General features: G+C 40.7%; 2 protein-coding genes across 6 annotated transcripts in view; one reads left to right on the forward strand and one right to left on the reverse strand.

Moving 5' to 3' along the window:
• The window catches only part of LOC129725702 (rap guanine nucleotide exchange factor 4), a 523,900-nt gene that overhangs the window by 298,333 nt on the left and 205,578 nt on the right, over positions 1-19,989 (reverse strand). The window lies entirely within an intron of this gene.
• Positions 1-19,989, forward strand: part of LOC129725703 (uncharacterized) — a 106,776-nt gene that overhangs the window by 71,129 nt on the left and 15,658 nt on the right. The gene's annotated exons all lie outside the window — the stretch shown is intronic.

The raw sequence follows: 19,989 nt of genomic DNA on the forward strand, positions 1-19,989 counted from the left end.
CTATAATATTCTTCATTAAAGCTGCAAAAAATGTCTTTTAATAACAGCTACCTGGTTTGCCATGGTTCGGTAACGTTTTCATAGGAAATGGCTTTACCAAAAACTGTACTGACATCACACTTTCCGAACGAAAATAATCAGATTTTCAATGAACGGGTAGGATAACAGTGTCTTTAAAAGATAAGCAATAAATTCCATTAGAAAAACACTTAAAATATAGCAAAAAATAGTGGCCCAATTAAGGGTGGAAATAATACTGTTTTCCTTATTCCGGCATGCTTCAGTTCGAACAAGAGCTATCATCGAAATAACGCCGCGAAGCATAGTTACCATAGTTACCGTAAATTTGTTATGATTGTGTTATTGTACAAAATTGCTGCTAAAATGGGAAAAACGCCGGAATTTGGTAAAAAATATACTGAAGCAGCTGTTACTGAGTGTCTTCAAGCAATAAAAAGTGGTGTTTCGACTAGAGAAGCTTGCATACATATTCCGTGCAAGCAGCAAGTGGTCAGGAAAACCACGAAAAGGTAAACCAACATCATTGAGCGGAAGAGGATTCAATTGTTCGCTGGATAACTCGGATGGCACGTAAAGGATTCCCTATCACGAAAGAACGGCTGCAGTCTACAGTTGATCCAGATCCAGAACTCTCAGTGCGTAAGCCAGAGTTAGTTTCATCAGCGGCAGCTACGGTTGAAGAAGTGTATTTTTTAGACCCGGCCCAAATTAGGAAATTGTTGTGGTCCAAATAAGGAGCCGGTGGCCCATTAAAGGAAATTGAAACGATGGTTTATTTCTTTTGTTATAAGAAAATAAAGGTATTATCTAGTTGTTTTTCATGTAGAAAAGATGATAAACATGTTACTTCATGTTTATACATAATGAAATACTCAATTCAGTTTAGATATTTACACTTTTTCATGCAAAATTTGCAGCTACGCTACTAAGTGGTCCATTAAAGGCAGTTATACCCTATCCGTATTGAAGGCTGTGAATATCGATGCCAGCACGAAGAGCTCGAAATGAAATGACTTTCAGGCTCAATCGGTTCACAGTGTAATGCTGACTACTGCGATTTCGCACGCGCTGTGTTGTTTTAGCGATGTTCATGTGTTTGAGAATGTAGATGCTCATTTACTTCATCTTTTTTTTTTCACTGACATGATTTTCAATGAGAAATGACACAGATGGCACTCAATATCAGTCTCAATCTGGGAGAATTAAATTGCTGTTGTGTGATATTTATCTTGTAGTTTCGAAGTTTAGCAGCTCTGGAAGCACTGTTACCAGACAATTGATGCTGTATCAGTGGTATTTGGTTTGTGCATAATGCATTAGAATAACACAGTGCAACAAAAATTGACTTTTTATTCTGCCTTGGCTTCTATATATAATTTTTTTGTGTATTTTTATGCAAAACTGAATTTCCCCGAGTTTGAACATATTTCAACTTAAGGGGCAACAATGGCGCCATTTTGAATTTTTGAGATACCGGTAATTTTTGTGATTTTTTCGACACCATTTTATTTTGAGGCCAAATATCACTCCAAACCCGGTTTCGTAGAATCACCGTTTTGAGCTCAGTTTTTGTCCGATCTAAGATCTGTTTTTTTCAAAAGATGGGTAAAAGGATGCTAATATGTGGACAAACTCTTAGAATTTCGATGTTTGGCCTCAAAATAAAATGGTGTCGAAAAAACCACAAAAATTACCGGTATCTCAAAAATTCAAAATGGCGCCATTGTTGCCCCTTAAGTTGAAATATGTTCAAACTCAGGAAAATTTATTTTCGCATCAAACTTCATCAAAAAATCATACATAGGAGCCAAGGCAAAATAATTGTTGCACTGTGTAATAGTTCTGTATATTCGTAATACTGTGTACCTACAAATCGGAGTTAGTGCTTTTTTAATGATATAACGGGTGTTCAATAGAAAAACGAGAATAATTTCAATACTTTCTGTAAAAAATCTAAAGAACGATTTTTTTTCTTGTCCCAGAGAGTAACTCGCTCGGTTCCCTAAAAAGCGGTCGCTCGATTATTTTCGCTCGGGTGTTGTCAGTTCGATCAGAAGAATCAGACAACAGCTTTGCCATTTTGTTTTCTGGTTATTTTTGCACAGAGAATTTACGCGATACATCCTGTTTGACGTTGTCGAGTTCACGTAGATGGTACGTGATTAATCATGGTATGCATAGGATTTTCACGTAGATGTTATGTTTGTCACATGACTCATGCAACATGACAGAAAATGAACAAGTATAGGAACTTTCACGTAACAATAACGTGAAAAATATTTTGAGTGTACGATGAAGACATCCATTTTTGTGACGACAACGTGAAGACATTGGAGAAAACATGTGAAGACATTGAAAAATGTGTGAACGACCCGAATTTTGCATTAGTGCATTAGTGGTGACCTTTTTTATTTGCTCGACAGTTTTCGATTTGCCGGAAAGTTTTTTCCGCCTTCGGGCTTCGGGTAGGAAGACATATTTTCGCGAACCATGAAAACGTTTGAAAAAAATACCTGGCATCCCTGCTCTCACACCAGATCACGGTAAACAAGTGTGTTCAAGTGCTCTAGAAAAAAAAGCAAAAATCATGCGCTCACTAACGTCAGATATCGTTACTGTGAAGCATTCTCAGCTGTCAAAATTCCGTTTGGTAAAAAGGGAAAAATTTCGTGAACCTCTTTTCTTTTCAACTGCGTACCACGCTTAACCCGGAACGTCGAGCGGAAGACTGGTAGTGGCCATCCGGCAATAATCAAGACGAAATAGAAAAAGGATTCTCTGGAAAAGCTGTCCGACAATAAGGACAGTGTTAGTTTGCGTTGCGCTGGGCAAAAATTTCGCTACTCCCATTCCTACATCCTGGTTGGTAAATGCCTGGACAGTGCATACCAGCAGTACATCCGTACTAGTTGCCATAAAATAGACCCCAGTGGGGTCCAAAGCAGAATGTCCAGCAACTCCTATCCCTACCCCTACGTGATATCGACTGGGATACGAGCAACCAAGGGAAGATCAGTGAACCGGTGGAAACTTGGTCGTATGCTGACAGGGAAGGGGGAGCTGTTCTCCTCGGAAAGCAACTTGCCTGAGCGTCTGTTCTCCATGTTAGGAGCGGCTCAAACAGCGTCTGATCCGGAGCGGACGACTGAATTATGAAATGTGGTGTCTCGTCAGCTACACCCAAGACGGCAGCTTCGTCGCGAGACTAGGCATCCGCAGCCCTAGTAAGGCAGCATGGCGAAATTAAAATACTACGAACAATCAAGAACCGAATGCCAACCGAAACAATCGGCCTAGGCAATGAAATAAGGACGACGATTGGAAGCTCGGTATATGGAACTGTCGATCACTGAACACCCGAGGTGGCGACCAAATTCTGCTGAAATAACTAGAACCTCGCCATTTCGACATCGTTGCGCTCCAGGAGCTTTGCCGGAAAGGAGAGAAGATACGAAGGATTTGTGGCCGCAGGGCACAGTAGTACCAGAGCGGCGGCACAACCAATGAGCTGGGTACCGGCTTTATAGTGCTGGGCAGGATGCAGAGTCGTGTGATCAAGTTGCAGGCGATCTGCAACAGGTTGTTGAGAATAATAGGCCGATTCTACAACTACACTATCCTTAATGTAAACTGCTCTCACGAAGGAAGTCCCGATGTAGAGAAAGAAGCGTTCTACTCACAGCTAGAGAAACTCTACAACAGCTGATTGCGTAGCGACATCAAGATCGTCATCGGGGATATGAATGCTCAGATCGATAGGGAAGACATATACAAACCGGTGATCGGCCCGCACAGCCTGCACGCCGTGACAAACGACAACGGCCAGCGATGCGTCAACTTTGCAGCTTCCCAAGGACCGGCAGTCCGAAGTACCTTCTTTCTCCGAAAGCACATCTACAAAACCACCTGGACATCACCTGACCAACGTATAGCAAACCAAATTGACCATGCTCTCATCGACGGCCGGTTCTTCTCCGACATTACGGACGTACGCACCAATAGTGGTGAGGATATTGACTCGGACCACTATCTAGCTGCGGTAACTTTGCGCTCAAAACTGTCGACCGTATACCACGCGCGGCATCGACGAACCCCGCGACTTAACATCAAGCAGCTCCAGAATCCCCAGACTGCGAATAGCTCGAAGCGGTACTACCCACAGCGGAGGGACTTGGCGCATCGCCTCTCGAAGACGGCTGGTGCAGCATTCGCACAGTTATCGGGGCGACCGCAACACTAGGAGTGGAAGCACCGAGTGGCGACTAGTATGACGGAGAGTGCGAGGAAGCGGTGAATGAGAAGAACCAGACCTGGGCGATTTACTTGGCCAGGTCAACGAGAGAGAACAAGGCCAATTATAAACGGGCACGGAACGACATGATCACGATTCTCAGAAGAAAGAAGCGCCAGCGAGAGGATCGTGATCATAAGGAGCTGGAACAGTTGTACGGTGCCAGTCATACGCGGAAGTTCTATGAGAATGTAAACCAGTCTCGCAGAGGCTATGTGCCACAAGCCGACATGAGTAACGACGCGGACGGGAACCTTCTCACGGATGCCAGCGAGGTGGTTGACAGGTGGAAGGAGTATTTCAATGGACTGAGCTGAGCACCTAGGAGCACCAGCAACAGATGACCGAGTACAAGCCCCCGATGTTCATGAATTTCTTTGTGAGACCGGGAAGCTGAAAAACAACAAAGCCGCAGGCAAAGACAGACTGCCGAGCGAGCTTTTCAAACTCGAGTCCCTTTGAATCGCGCAGAGGGTTAAGACAAGGTGATGGACTCTCCTGTTTGCTGTATAACATCGCCCTTGACGGTGTGATCAGAAGGGCGGGCATCGACACGAGGGGCACGATTTTCACAAGGTCTGTTCAGTTTCTAGGCTTCGCGGATAACTTTGACATCATCGCACGTAACTTTGCGACGGCGGATAAAACTCACGCCCGATTGAAACCCGAAGCCGGACGATTCGAACTGCGAATAAATGCGTCGAAAACGAAACACAAGCGAGCGAGAGGCTCTAAGGAGAACAACATCAGCCTCCCAACTCAAGTCTCTGTAGACGGCGATGAGCTTGTATATTTGAGGGCACTGGTAACCGCCGACAGTAACACCAGCAAAAAGATCCAGAGACGTATCCAGGCTGGAAATCGTGCCTACTTTTCACTTCGGAAGACACTTCGATCGAGTCGAGTGCGACGACGCACGAAGTTGACGCTGTACAAAACCTTGATAAAACCGGTAGTCCTCTACGGAATCAAGACGCTTCTCGCGGAGAACCTTAACGCCCTTGCAGTTTTCGAACGGGAAGTGCTGCGGACTATTTACGGTGGCCGGAGCCGGACGACGGAGAATGGCGACGGCGCATGAGCCACGAGCTACACGCGCTACTTGGAGAGATCCCCATTGCACACCTGGCGAAAGTCAATAGGTTGCGGTGGGCCGGTCACGTCGTAAGGATGCCGGACGACAACCCTGCGGAATCATTTCTCTTCAGTAACCCTGCCGGCACCATAAATAGAGGGGCGCAGCGTACACGATGGCTCGTCCAGATCGAAGGAGACTTGCGGGTGATATGACGCCTGGGGAACTGGCGAAATACAGCCCGAAACCGAGCAACAGGGCGACAACTTATTGATACAGCACGAGCCACCACAGCTCTCATCTGATTGGTTAGGTAAGGTATTCCCACAGACTAACAGACATAACATGTCGAACAAATTTTCAATAAAATCATCGTTTGGATGATTCCAGTACTTTACGTTAGTAACACTAGCACCATCTGCTGTCGTGTTCGCGCTGCGTCATGTATTCCGACATTAGCGCCAGCGTTATTGCATGTGTCAAATGGGGAACTACAAAATATGTATGAGAGTGCATGACAGCGCCCCACACGGCGTTTTCGCGCGATGACTGTTATTCGATTGAAAATTTGAAATGAACGTTTTTTGTGGCGATGGAGCCAGGTTCCAGTGTTACGTCTGTTAGTCTGTGGTATTTCTACATCCACGGAACACTCAAGCAGCATCTTTTGTCGGTAACAGACTAGGTCCCCACAGTACACGGACGACCAAATAGCGACCGTGAAATCTCAGTACATGTGAGTGATCAAGAACTATCGCGGGACGTCGTTCTAGCTGGACGACGGGAGTTATTTCCCGCTGTAAAAGTTCCACATTCCTGACAATGACCCGACCGAATTCCGAAAATCATAAATGATAACAACGAACGACTTAAAAATTGTTAATTAATTCAGAAATTGGTCTGCTTCAACAAATGATAGTTTCCTGTGTGTATGTGTGATAGTATATGATTTTCATAAGTAGGGTGAACTGGCAACAAGGCCATCTAGAGCGCTCCAGCCAACCCGGTGGCACCACTGACAATTACGTACAAAACAAGTGAAGCCAGCATTAGCCGGATCACTGGATCAATTTCACATGCAATTTGACAGCAGATTCATCGAAACACGAAAAAAAAGCATTGTTCATACGTGCATACAATGTCGGTGTTCAACGGCAGTGTGCTTATGTGTTGTTTTCGATATACCTATATTGCACATAACTTCAAGTGCTTTACTTGATGAAACAAAAAATAAATGCGTTGCATTATTAAAGAATAAACACAACGTTTGATCTTGCCGATGGCGAGCAGTGGTGTTTTTTGGCATCTTGCAAACGCGCGATGATTTAAAGAATAACATCTCAATCAGGGCCGTATTTAGGTGCTGTGGGGCCCGAGGCACATTTTTTCGTGGGGCTCTCTTTTCTAAAAATAAAATCGAGGTAAGAAAATTTTAAATTTTGAAACGACTTAACGCTTTGTTGGAAGGTGACGAGCAATGAAAAAAGGTCTTCGCTTTGTTTTTACGTCTGGCCAAGGACTAAGGGGGGCGGGTCTCGTGTCGGAAGGCCCGAGGCATTTGCCCCCTTTGGACGCATCGAAGAAGACCTATTTTCAAATCAGGTGTTGGGAGCACCGAAAAGCTTTTGAAGTGCCAAGCAAAGTAATAAACTGTAAAAATAGTGAACTGCAAATTTTTGAAACACAATAATCTGTGAAATTTGTTTTTGTTTTCGATTGAATAAACGGGGATTGTGTTCGCGTTTTTTTCCAATCCGCGTTTGATAATTCAAATGCGAAAAAAATTAAACAAAAGATACCTGTTTAAACAGCGATATCGCTCTTCTTTTTCAATTTTTTTTTTTGAAGTAGAATACTTCTCTCAGGAAGTATTCTACTTCAAAAAAACATGTGAAATGAAACCCTAAAATCGAAAAAAGTGAAAAATATGTCCAATTTCAAATGCTAATAAATCGGTTAGTATTCGATGGATTTCCTTCGTTCTTGCAGCAATAGATTGGAAAATCTCCTAAGATTCTTCCCAAATTAGGATAATTGTAAATTTATTATTCAAACTATTGTACTATTGAAAATAGTCAAACCTTGTCAAAACGAAAAATTCGACCTCTGATTTGTTGTTATATGATTGCTTTCCAAGCACGATCGACAGAATCATATACCTTGCAATTTTAAACATGCTATTTGGCCTATAAAAGAGCCTGTTTCAGTCAAAGCCTCTCGAAATAGTTCTAGACAGCGACACCAGCAGTCGTCCTCCCTTAGCAGCAGCTCTAGCAGTGCAGTGGATACCAGCGATGGCAGAAAGCGGCCACAGCTGTGGCATAGCAATGGATAGCGCACTAGTTGCAGCGGATTCCAGCAACGTCAGCAGCTGGGCTAGCTGATGCAGGGACAGTGGATACCAATGGCAGCGTATAGCGGCCACAACTGTGGCATGGCTATGGATAGCGCACTAGTTGCAGCGGATCTCAGCATCGATAGCGGCTGATGCAGTGAGGCACTTTAGTGAAATGCAGTCTCTGTGCGATAGTGGGCACTAGTAAATGCATTCAATGAAAAGTTGACTCATTTTGACAACACGTGAGCCTTCTAGTTTTGAGTGTTAAATCAGCTTTTCACTGTTTATTTTATCACAAGGAATACTTTATTCGCCCTGTCAGTGATAACGCAAAGATATGATTGGCATCTCATCCGATACTAAAATGAACAACAAACAACAAAGGTAACGGTAAATCTACCAAACAATCTGTCAAATTTTCATCCAATATATTCCGAACCTAAGAATTTAACAACAAGATGATGTGTTAAATAATTGCCATAACTACTACATCTGCCGTTGAAAGCTACTCACAATGATAATGGTGAATTCGCACGTTAGATCTTACAATTATCCGTTTTATCAGCCTGCAGGTATCTCCCGTCTATCAGTCTGTGGCTGCAACCTATCCGTTCCCAGCAGCAGTAGGACACAAACCGAGACAAGCAGTAACAGTAATAGGATTGCATAATAATTGGTCTAGGTCAGCGCACAGCACCATCATCAACACTACCATTCTTGACCATTCCTTGACCATAGCCACCAAGCCGCAAAATCAACGTCGGTACATTAGGGGCCGAAATTGATAACACAATGAAACCACCGACCGGTTGTTGATGGGCCTTCCTTTCGGCTTTCGGTATACAGTTTACTCACACCCAGCGTCATCGCGCATTCACTAACAGGCTTGCATTTGGGTTTTGTGGCGTGCCGTTGAATTTAATTTATTGACAGACGGCCTCCTGACGGTTGATGGACGAGATAATGAATTTTATTGATCGCGGTGGCGGACGGTCGTACACGCACAAGTAAACACCCACACATACACATACACAAGCTTCCGAGCTCCCCATCAATGGCATATCAAACCATGGGCGGTCTGGTGGTATGGTAAATCACGTCATGTTGGTACACTTTACCATTGTTCACGACAGAGATGCAATGATGTTGTTCATGGGTAAAATCGACAAATGACCGACCGAAAGAGGTTCGAATGTCGAAACATAATTTCAAAGCAGAGAAGCTGAACGCAGTTTGGTCACAGCTGCCGGCTTACGGCCTGCATCCGGTGCTTCGGTATTGTGTGTATTATCCACACGAAAAAATCTACTCGCCCACAAAAAAGTCGCTGACTTTTGATTCCTCCAACAACACGGTCTACGTTAATATAATGGTCAATCATTGCAAAAAAAATAATAAAAACATCGACACTTCAGCGTGGGAGTAGAATTGGATCATTACATTGCCTGTAAAACGCTGATGTCACTGCTACCGTCGTGGGACTGTGGTTAATTTGGCAGCATTTTTTTCTCATCGCTTTGTTGCGTTACTCGGTTGCAATGACGATACCATTTAATACCTTTGATACGATCAATAGTGGCTTGCCAACATCGTTATTCAGTGACTCAATACGGCGAGATGAGCCAAGTTTTTTAAAGCTGTTGGGCAAATTTATTACTTCGCATTAACAGAAAAATTGGTAATGATTATTGTTGATGTTGAATGGGAAATTTATACGATTGCAACATAGTCGGAAGCACAATTGTTTTGACCCACAGACCTATGAAAGTGGAAAAAGTTCTTTCACGATAACAAATTGACAAACAATATGATTTATTGCCCGAAAATGTATTTGCTTCGATCATTCACCGCAAAAGAGTTAAATTGTATTTTGAATGTACGAATGCTATTCAATGGCCTAATCGAGATATAAATTTTCTACGTGATTCTTTCGCAAGTGCCGGAATTTCAGACGCTTCAAATGAAAAGACAAAGAATCACGAAAACGAAAAACGATAAGGCGATTGTAAGCAAAGGATTTTTCAGTAGCTTTTGTGTTCCAAAAATTCTAATCTTGGACAGTTACTAGTATGTGAGTTATCTCTTCTTGTTTCATAGAAAACCAATGTTTTCTTCTAGAGTTTTGAACTTAATATTGATATTTTCGGCCGTAATGAATCATACAAAATAGAAAAGTAATGAAGAATATCAATCTGCATCCCACTTCTGATAAGAATCACTCATTGTAAACGACTCGAAACGACGAGTGTGGTGTTTAATTTATGAAAGATTATAACCGTGTTTCAACACATAACGAAGACGAACTTCAGTTTATATTGCAAGTTGTGGAGTCATACCGACAATAATATCCATCTCATTCAAGATCAGCACTTATTAGCAAACACCAACTATTTTATTGAAACACAAGTTATTATCGATAAATATATGTTAAAAGGAGAAAAAAAAATACAACTTCCATGTAAATCGATTTCTAAACTATAAGCGCTTTGTGGAACCATTAAATAAATTCCGACGGAGCATCTAAGTAGGAAAGTAGATTGCGTTATTTATCGAGTTTGCTTTGCATCTCAAAACTAGAAAGAAATTGCTTTGCATCTCGCGTTAATTTCTTGCATGATGGTTCTTCATAATGCAGAGCATCTTGACTTCATCTGCCCCCCGGACGATAATAGGTAAAACCTGTCGACAATAGAGCCGATACCCTACCTCAGAAAACAAAATCTGCGCATTCACAAATCACTAAACAAAATCACTCACTACACTAAGAATATTTTAATCTTTGAAATATTCACCTCAAATTTTCAAAAACACGCTGGAAATAACAGAAATATATAAGATGAATTTTTACAAATCCTAAATTTCAACTGTATGTATTGTAATCTGTTTTCACTGCGTTGAAAAAATCTAAAATTGTCAAATCAGTTTCTGTTAACACGATAAAATCATACTGAAAATGTTGAATTATTTCGACATAATGGACATAAATCGACAGCACTGCAGTGGTTACACAGGTTACCAATTTTGCACGTAAACAACTACAGCGGATTCCTTCAAAATCATTCAAAATCCGTCCACGTGGTATGTGGATGGCCCCTATGAAGCAATTTCACGAAAAATGGGCAACCAATTCAATCGACCATTTTTGATTTGGCTGAAATTTTGCATTGACGATTCTATAAGCAAAAGATGCCATTTTGTGCTATTAGTGTATCTTTTTGGAATACGACACATTTTTGAGAAGCTATTGAAAATGTTATTTTGGGAAGGTGTTGATGATTACAAATATGTTTAGGGCCAAAACGGTTTGTTTGATCGGTATGATGTCTTCGGCAATGTTGTAGATAATAATTTTGTCTTTCCGGAAAATATATACACTCTAGAAAAATTATTTATTTTTGACGTTGACTAACGTCTATATCGAAGTTAGGCCCCTGAATTTGAAAATCTAGTAATTCAACCAGGGAAAACCAGAGAAAAGTGGTCAGGTTTTGAGCGCTTATTTTGCAGTCATCTATAATCAGGTTTTCGCGGTTTTGGCATCAATCGATCAGAAATTCTTTTACGGTTAAGTTTATGTAACAAAAACAAACTATTGTTTGAGATACACTATTGAAAAATTGGTAATTAATATCGATTGTCTAAATCATACCGCGCAGCCAATCACTACCTCTCTTCCCAAGCACAGTCGACACTAACGGATACAATCGATCTGACTTTGTTGTTATTATTGTTGTCACTTTCTGTTTCCGATGTTTATGCTGCTGCTAGCGGAAAAAAACCTTGCAAATATGCATCTTTTTGTTGGTGTTAATTTTACGACAGCGGCCGGCGCCCCATCATTGTGATTCCAAAACCGCACCGCGGCCGGCGCAGCTTTCAAGAAACATTTGTCTCTACCATTCCATCATCTATGTAGCCCCTCCCTTTTTCTAATTATCTGACGAAGCCTTGGTATAAAACGTATCGTTCGAACATTTCACCCCATCAGTTTCATTATTAAACCGTACCGGGTACATACGGACGCTCGGTGTTAGCAGCTAAAAGGAGGAAAAACAAAATAGTACCGGTCATCTCGTGCCGGTTTGACCCGTGATGCTGGTGGCTACTGCAAAATACTTAAATGGCTGGAATTCTGGACGGAAACCAGTAAACAAGAAATCGGCAACTGGCACCTTTTGGTGCCTAGCAGTTTTATAATAGAAGCGGTTAGTTGAATTTTATGTTTTACAATTGCTGTTGCTAGCGGAAAAAACCTTGCAAAAATGCATGTTTATGTTGATGTTAATTTCACGACAGCGCTAGGTGTTAGCAGCTGAAAGGAGGAAAGACAAAATAGTACCGGTCATCTCGTGCCGGTTTCACCCGTTATGCTGGTGGCTGTTAGTAATAAATGGCTACTGCAAAATACTAAAATGGCTGGAATTCTGGACGAGAATAATCAGAAACTGGTACCTTTTGGAGCCTCGAAATTTTGTTACAGAAGTTTTGTAAAAGAAGCGTTGCAATTCCCTCTACTATTTGCTTCAATGGAATATTTTTTTTTTTTTAAGAATACGGTAGTCAACGTCATGCGGTCGTGTCTTGAATACCACCCTCCTACTTTTTTTTTGAAAATAAAGTTAGAAGAAAAATTAAAAATAATTTTCTGAAAAAAGCTTATTTTAAAAAAATCTAATTTCTTTCATGAAAACAACGAAAGATACATATATTTTATAAATTTTATTTCTTTAAAAGACTGTAATTGCGTCCGGAGTTAAGTGAATATAATTTTAGGAAAATTGTAAACCTACTTTTTTTCTCTTCATCTATAATTTATTTGACACGGCACAAATCCATTTTATTGTTGAACGGCGCCAATTATATCTGGTAGCTTACTTTCTAAAGTATCTTAATGACTAAAAGCAAATTTTTTATCCTCGCTGCCGACTACGAGCTGAAACTGAATCTAACTTAAAGCTACAATATTTTGCATTAAAAGCACTGGTTTGTTGTTAGATAGTTTGGTAAACAGCATATTAAATTTTTTCCGCTGCTGGGCCAAGATATTACGGAGTAAACCTACTTGTCAAGAATGCCAAATACGGTTGAGTTTTAATTCACAAAGACTTGATTAAAAATTTACAGAAAAGCTTGAATTAAAAGCAAATGTGTCTTCAGAATTCAAATCAAAAACATCATCCGAAGATGGTAATTAAAAGAGATTTAAACCTGCTAATAGTTTTCGTGGATGTGATAATGGTAATTTAAACGCTAATTTTTCAATTTTTTGTGCTTTTCGAGTTGTACCAGTGCCGCACGAAACCTACAATGAGGAAGGAATGTTAAAATGTAGTCTTTGCTTTGTTAGAGACCTTTTTGGCGGTTGAAAACATGAATTGAAATATGATATTACATCAACATTGCAGCGCTTGCACAGACGTGTCGCTCCTTGATGCTACCATTCACCGCATAAAATCATCCAAACAAGATCATCCACACGTTTACGCATCTACCAGAACCACGAACCAAGTCGACAAAAAAGTGGAAAAATCGGAGCACCGAGATACGATCCATTCAAATTGTTAAAAATTCGAGCGCCTCTTTAGCCTGCTGCATCCAATTTGTTTATAAATTAGCTATCTCTGATGCTAAGTACACTGAGAGACGGTGTTATTTATACGCTGCTCAACTAGCAAAGAAGTAACCAGGAAAAATGGATTTTATTTCCGTACGCACTAAAAAGTACAATAAAATTTCTATAAGCTAGTATGGCGGCACTGTTTTACGAAAACTTTAAATTGTTTGGTGTAGAGTCGGGTCGCCATCGTCACGCTTTCCTGTATATTCCCAATAATTTTGACACGAGAAATATCACTAATCCCTGTCCCACCGCATTAGAATATTGATCGGTATGTTGGGAAGAATTATATTTCTCCAGAGACCTAACCCGTACTAATTAGAAAAGAAATGCACCAGGCTTAGCGTAAAGCTAGTTAAATCAATTAGTGGTACTTCTTCACAGTATCCCGCTACAGTCTTTTATTTGTAGATCGCACGTGTGCGTGTGTGTGATTACTGTTTTCCACCGTACACATTTTTTCTTCTGGTTCCGTTACTGGTCGTTACTGCGTTGCTAGACGAGGCATTTGTTATTGTTATTATTTCCTACGTGGAAGTAGCTGTGAGCTGTGTGTGTGGGTGGGCGGTGGGTGGAAAAACGGTTCCGGAAAACCACCCCAAGGTCACGCAAATGAAAATCGTAATGAACAAAAAAACGCTAGGCCTTCCACCCACAGCGAGCGATGGCCTTTTTCATTGCGTCAACCGTTGCCAAAAAATGCGGGTGGCTTTTGTTGCCGGTATTATTTAGTATTCTTCAAAGTTACACACCGGATTAAATGAGGCTGAATGAGGCATTTCCCATATTCGAAAAAAAAAAGCGGGAGGGGGAGGTAAAACTGCTCTACTTCACCACGGGGTGGCCGTAAAACACTTCCTAATAAATTAAACTCCGCATAATTTGAAACGCCGTGCCACAATTTGTGCGCATCCCTGGCCGGAGACTGCTTCAAAATTGATTAGATAGAAAATTGGATTATTTTAAATTTTCCGAATTATGAATAATTTATACGATTTCGCAGTTGGTGATGCCGGTGACCGGTGCGTAGCTCTTCCAGCATGATTTATTCGGTTGTTCGCGTCGCGCCGGAGCTCGGAAAATGGTTGTGCTTTTATAATAGATAGGGTTTAAATCGTTTCAACGTTTTAATGAATTTTTGACACAAATAAATTGATTACGCGATTAGGTATTCGAGAAATTTGCGTGTAAAACTAGAGCAACGTTTCTTGGTTCAAATCTTATCCGTGGAAAATTAATTTCGGGAAAGCACGGGTTATCGCCTGAAAAACGCTTGTGCGGTTATATTATACGAGACACTACTTAGCAGATGCCACCTCAGTAACTTCAAACAAGAAGATGTGCTTTCTTTATGAGTGTAAACTTCGCTACCAGATATCCAAGCAGTACGGAACGACGCTGCACTCTACAATGATTGTCTGTTTCTCTCTTTCACTAGCTCTAGCCCTGCCGCCCTGGTTGCACCAGACTAATGATTTCGGTTTTTCTTTCTTAACGTTTATGCATGCTTCGCGTTGGAGCTGCTGCTTCTGGTATACTTGCTAAATATTAATGTCTTTGCCCATTGTACTCGGGGAAGTGCGATGGGAAGCGCTGCAGTTTTTTTTTTGTTTGTTGTTGCAAAGATGTGGATCGCCATCACGCAAGCCCGGAACTGAGAACCGTTCGGTGTATGCTTTCCGTGTGCTGGGAACCGGCAGCTGAGTGCGGGTCGAGGTATGCTTGGAAACTATTTCGGATGTCGTTACCAAAGAGGGGTACCCTATATTGACAATCGGTCGGGCGGTTGGCAATTATCTGCGAATTTCAAACGATGAACCCGCCGCTCGCTCAAAGTTACGTTATTCCTAATAGATGTTCTTTTGTTTGGTTAATTCCCAGAAGATTATAAAATCGCCCAATGAGATGACGAGTGGAAAATAAACATTTCCAAATGCTGGTTTAATGACTCGAGCCTACGAACCTGTCTTTGGAGAATGTTAGCTTTGAGCTAAAAAGCTGGACCCTAATTAAATACTCCGGTCATAATAACCTTAATTCAAGAGCACCGGTTTGACCTCAACCGATCGTTAGTGGCCGTAATGACAGGTCATATAAGCATCGCCCCGTATCGACACTCGTATCTACTTGGGTGTAAGTGTGTTGCCCTCCTCCGCTGGGTTCGCAGATTATAATAATCACCCACACTCGGTTCCCATATTTGTAGTGCAGCAGCAGCAGCAACCCACAGATGAGAATACGCGCAAAGCAAAATCTTGGCGAACTGCAGATTGACTGACTGCCTCCAACTTCCCCGACTCGGATCCGTTTTCTCATACAGCATGATTGGAGTAAATTTACAGCATCCATTGTGGTCAAGCAGTGATGTAAATTATTTTGAAGTTTATTGTTCAAATGTTTTTTCTGAATCTCTAGTAGCTTCGAATTAATCCATGTACTGTATAAGGAAGTTTTTAATATCAATTCCTATACAAATGTGCAACATTTAAATAAATACGGAAACAAACATGACTTATGCATGAGAAAGAAGCTTATTTGTACACACAACCAAATTTTGCAGCTAACGATGAAAAAACAACATCATCTTCTGTTTGATCATCGGCCTCTTGGCAGCATTAAACAACGATCACTTTCAAAATCCTCCTCTCTCGCTCTCTCTCGCTCTTCTACGCAACACAATTTTGATCGTCGCGCCACGCCGGCACTGGGACTCTGGCGCGCAGACCTCAAGCAAAGTGCGTCGGCGTGCTCCTCCGGCTGCGCTGTTGATTATAATGGGTTAGTTTATTCATTTTTAAATCGATGAGGCGACATCCCACACACGAGCTGCGCGAGCGCGATAGTGAACTGCGGCCGCGGCCCCGTAATGGACGCTGATGAGGCTTTGCCTTTTCTGTCGCCGTTTGTTTTCGGCAACATTTCACAGCGATTTAATTGGCGACTCAATTCGAACCGTCTGGCGCATAAGTAAAGTATGCGACAGCAGCGTTCCGAGGGAAGATTTTCAAATTATTTGGGCTGGCTTTCGAGAGTGTGTCTCGCCGCCGTTTGATGGCGGTAGAATTAGCTCCCACCGACTGATGGGTTGTTTTTGTGCGGGTGGCAAAAATGGCACAGTAAATAAACAATTTGTTATGTGTAGCAAGTGAAACGGGAACGAAGCAGAAAAATTAACAGAAACAGTAAACATTGAGCGGAGGAAAACGTAAAACAAGAGTTATAAAATAGAGAAACTAAGCGTAACTATTGATAAATAATAGTTGTTTTAGTTTGATTAGAACACTGATGAGTTCGAGCTTTAATATCCATTTAAACCAAAGTGTGCTATTAATGAGATTTTTTTCAAACTTTTCAGTATTTCAGTCTACATTATGTAAGGCATTAGTAAATCAATTTACTATTTCAGTGAAGTTAATTTATTTTTTCAGAGAAACAAAAACTGAATTTGGCTCCTGAACGGGTACTTTTATGGTATGACATAAAAAATCCACTTGCGTAATTCTACTTTACCGTGTTTTTCCATTCATGCATCCCTTGATTTTGACAGCTGGTTGTTTACATTTGACACAAACATAATTCTGCTCAGTCAACTTTTTGTTCGTAGTGACTTGTTTTGTGCCTGAGAAAGTTACCGGAAAATGGGTAGCAAATCCCAACACAGGTCCGAAAGTGGATTGTACGTGCTTCCCGCATGAGGAGTCCCAACAAAACATTGCTGAGAAGCATGGGCAAGCATTGGAGAATGGGACGCTCGGTAGCGTGGCCGATCGACAGTCTAACGTAATACTGATTGAAGAAAGAACACGCTAATCATCCGGAAAGTGAAAAAATCCCATGATCAACCATTTGGGAGAGGTTGGATATGGACTTTTATAATCGCAGCATTCGACGACACGTGGCGGAACGAAACCTAAAGAGCTACCTCGCCGAAAAGCGACTGATGATCAGCAACACCAACTCCAAAAACCAACTTCAGTTTACGCGGGATCATGTCAACAAGCCGCTGGAGTTATTGAAGCGCGTTATTTGGTCGGAAGAGTCCAGTTCGAGCTGTTTAACAAAAAAAAAAAATCACAGGAGGGTTGTGTGCAAAGCCACGACCGCAAGGTTGAAGTAGGATACTTTTTCAAGAAAGATAACCCGGCTGCTTGCGTGTCAGTCATTTTTTCTAGTAAATAAACGTTGAATAATCAGATCAATCGAATTTTGCGCTTCAACAAGGATTGACCATTTTCAATAATATAGTAGGTTGCTTGTCATGATTAGGGATTGACAACTTTAAAATTTTGGTTATGCGAAAAATTAATTTTTATGCATGTAATGAAAGTTTTTCGGATGTCGTGCTCATGACTGAAGGAAAAGATAAATCTGAGACACGGGGATAGAGAAAAATTTATAACTTTTACAAATTTAAAAATGTAAATTAACTTATAAGAATATATTACCTCTTCAATCATCAGGTTTTTAATTCATCCTGAAAAGGACAATTTGTTGTTCAATTCAATATCGGATAAGATACCGATCACATCTTGGCGTTATCACTGACAGTGCGAATAAAGTATTTCTTGTGATAAAATAAACAGTGAAAAGCTGATTTAACACTCAAAACTAGACGGCTCATGTGTTGCCAAAATGAGTAAACTTTTCATTGAATGCATTAACTAGTGCCCGCTATCACACAGAGACTGCATTTCACTAAAGTGCCTCACTGCATCAGCTGCTATCGATGCTGATACCCGCTGCAAATGCTACGCTATCTATAGCCATGCCACAGTTGTAGCCGCTATACGTTGCCATTGGTATCCGCTGTCCCTGCATCAGCTGGTCCAGCTGATATCGGTGCTGAGATCCGCTGCAACTAGTGCACTATCAGTTGCCATGCCAAAGCTGTGGCCGCTATCCGCTATCGCTGGTATCCACTGCACTGCTACTGTTGCTGCTAAAGGAGGACTGCTGTTGTCGATGTCTAGAACTATTATGAGCGGCTTCGACTGAAACAGGCTCTTATATAGGCTAAATAGCATATTTTAAATTGCAAGGTATATGATTCTGTCGACCGTGCTTGGGAAGCAATCATATAACGACCAATCGGAGGTCGAATTTTTCGTTTTGACAAGGCTTGACTATTTTCAAAAGTACAATAGTTTTAATAATAAAATCACAATTATCTTCATTTGTGAAGAATCTTAGAAGATTTTCCAATCTATTGCTGCAACAACAAATAAAATCCGTCGAATACTAACCGATTTATTAGCATTTGAAATTGGACATATTTTTCACTTTTTTCGGTTTTAGATTTTCATTTCACATCCCTATGTAGCCGAACTTCCTGAGAGAAGTATTCTACTTCAAAAGGTGACTCCGAGTGTGACGGAAGAACGACGAAGACCTTCAGTAACGGCATCTACAATCGACTATGAAGCACGGTGGTGGAAGCATAATATTATGGGTCTGTTTCTCGCGGACTAGGGTGGAAAACATAATACAGATCAACGGTATTGTGACACTTTGTGCGAGAACCTGGAAGAATTCGTCCTCAAAATGTGGCTGGAGAACAACTACACCTTGCAGCAAGATAGGGGCCGTCCACATTCCACGTAGACACTAAAACTATCATTTTTGACCCCTCCCTCGTCCCCCTATTGGACAGGCGGGGCATTGACTAAATAACCCTAAATGAATAAAGGAAGCATTCAAAAGTTTCTGCTGGAAAACATCCCTAAAACCTAGAAGAAGTCGGAAAGAAAATAATTCTAAATGTAACTCTAAGTGACTTAAATTACGCTGAGGTAAAAAAAATCAAAATTTAAAAATTGTATCTGAAGGTAGAAAAAAATTTGAAATGAAAGAACCTTTTCTAAAAAAATTTAATCGAATAAATAAAAAGTACTTTGAAAAACACTTGAATCCAAAAACGAAAATAGTAATCAAAGAGTTAAATTTACATATAATTGACAACTGGAAATCGATTGCCATTTCCGAAATTTTCTTACATGTAAAGGAAAACAAGCCAATATTTCGATCATGTCTTCAACATTAGAAAAACAGAACGGTCAGAAGATTTTATGATTCTAAAATTCACAAAATCCAGCAAAAATGCTTGAAAAACGTAAAACAGCGGAAAGACTACAACAGTAATTAATTACAAATTGAAAAGAAAACATTTCGAACAAACAAAGAGACGCCCCTTGAACCAGAAAAACAGTAAAAAATTCATCTCAAAATAATATTTTAAAACTTAGTAAGTCAACTACAAGCCGGAAAAAATACCGAACTAAAGAGAAAATTATCAAGTTTCATTCAAAATGCATGGAAACTCTAGAAAATGTAGCTTGAAAAATAAAAAAAAAACACTTCACCTCAAAAAGATTAAATTCAGTCGAAAATGAATGTGAATCGCCTCTGAAAGGTAGAAAAAAACAACAACGGAAATAATTATTTAAGTCGCTCCAATTAAAGAGAAAAAATTGAGTTAAAGTGTGACCATAAATTGGCTGAGAAAGGTTTCTCAAATAAAGAAAAAAATTCATCCTGAATTATGTTAAAAATTCTTCTGAAGATACGAACAGAGCGAATCATATATTCCGAACTAACTTAAAATGCTTGGGAATGCTCCTGGAATCCATGAAAGAAAAAAACAAAAAATA

The sequence above is a fragment of the Wyeomyia smithii genome, chromosome 2 (assembly GCF_029784165.1).
Source record: "Wyeomyia smithii strain HCP4-BCI-WySm-NY-G18 chromosome 2, ASM2978416v1, whole genome shotgun sequence".
Lineage (NCBI taxonomy): Eukaryota > Metazoa > Arthropoda > Insecta > Diptera > Culicidae > Wyeomyia > Wyeomyia smithii.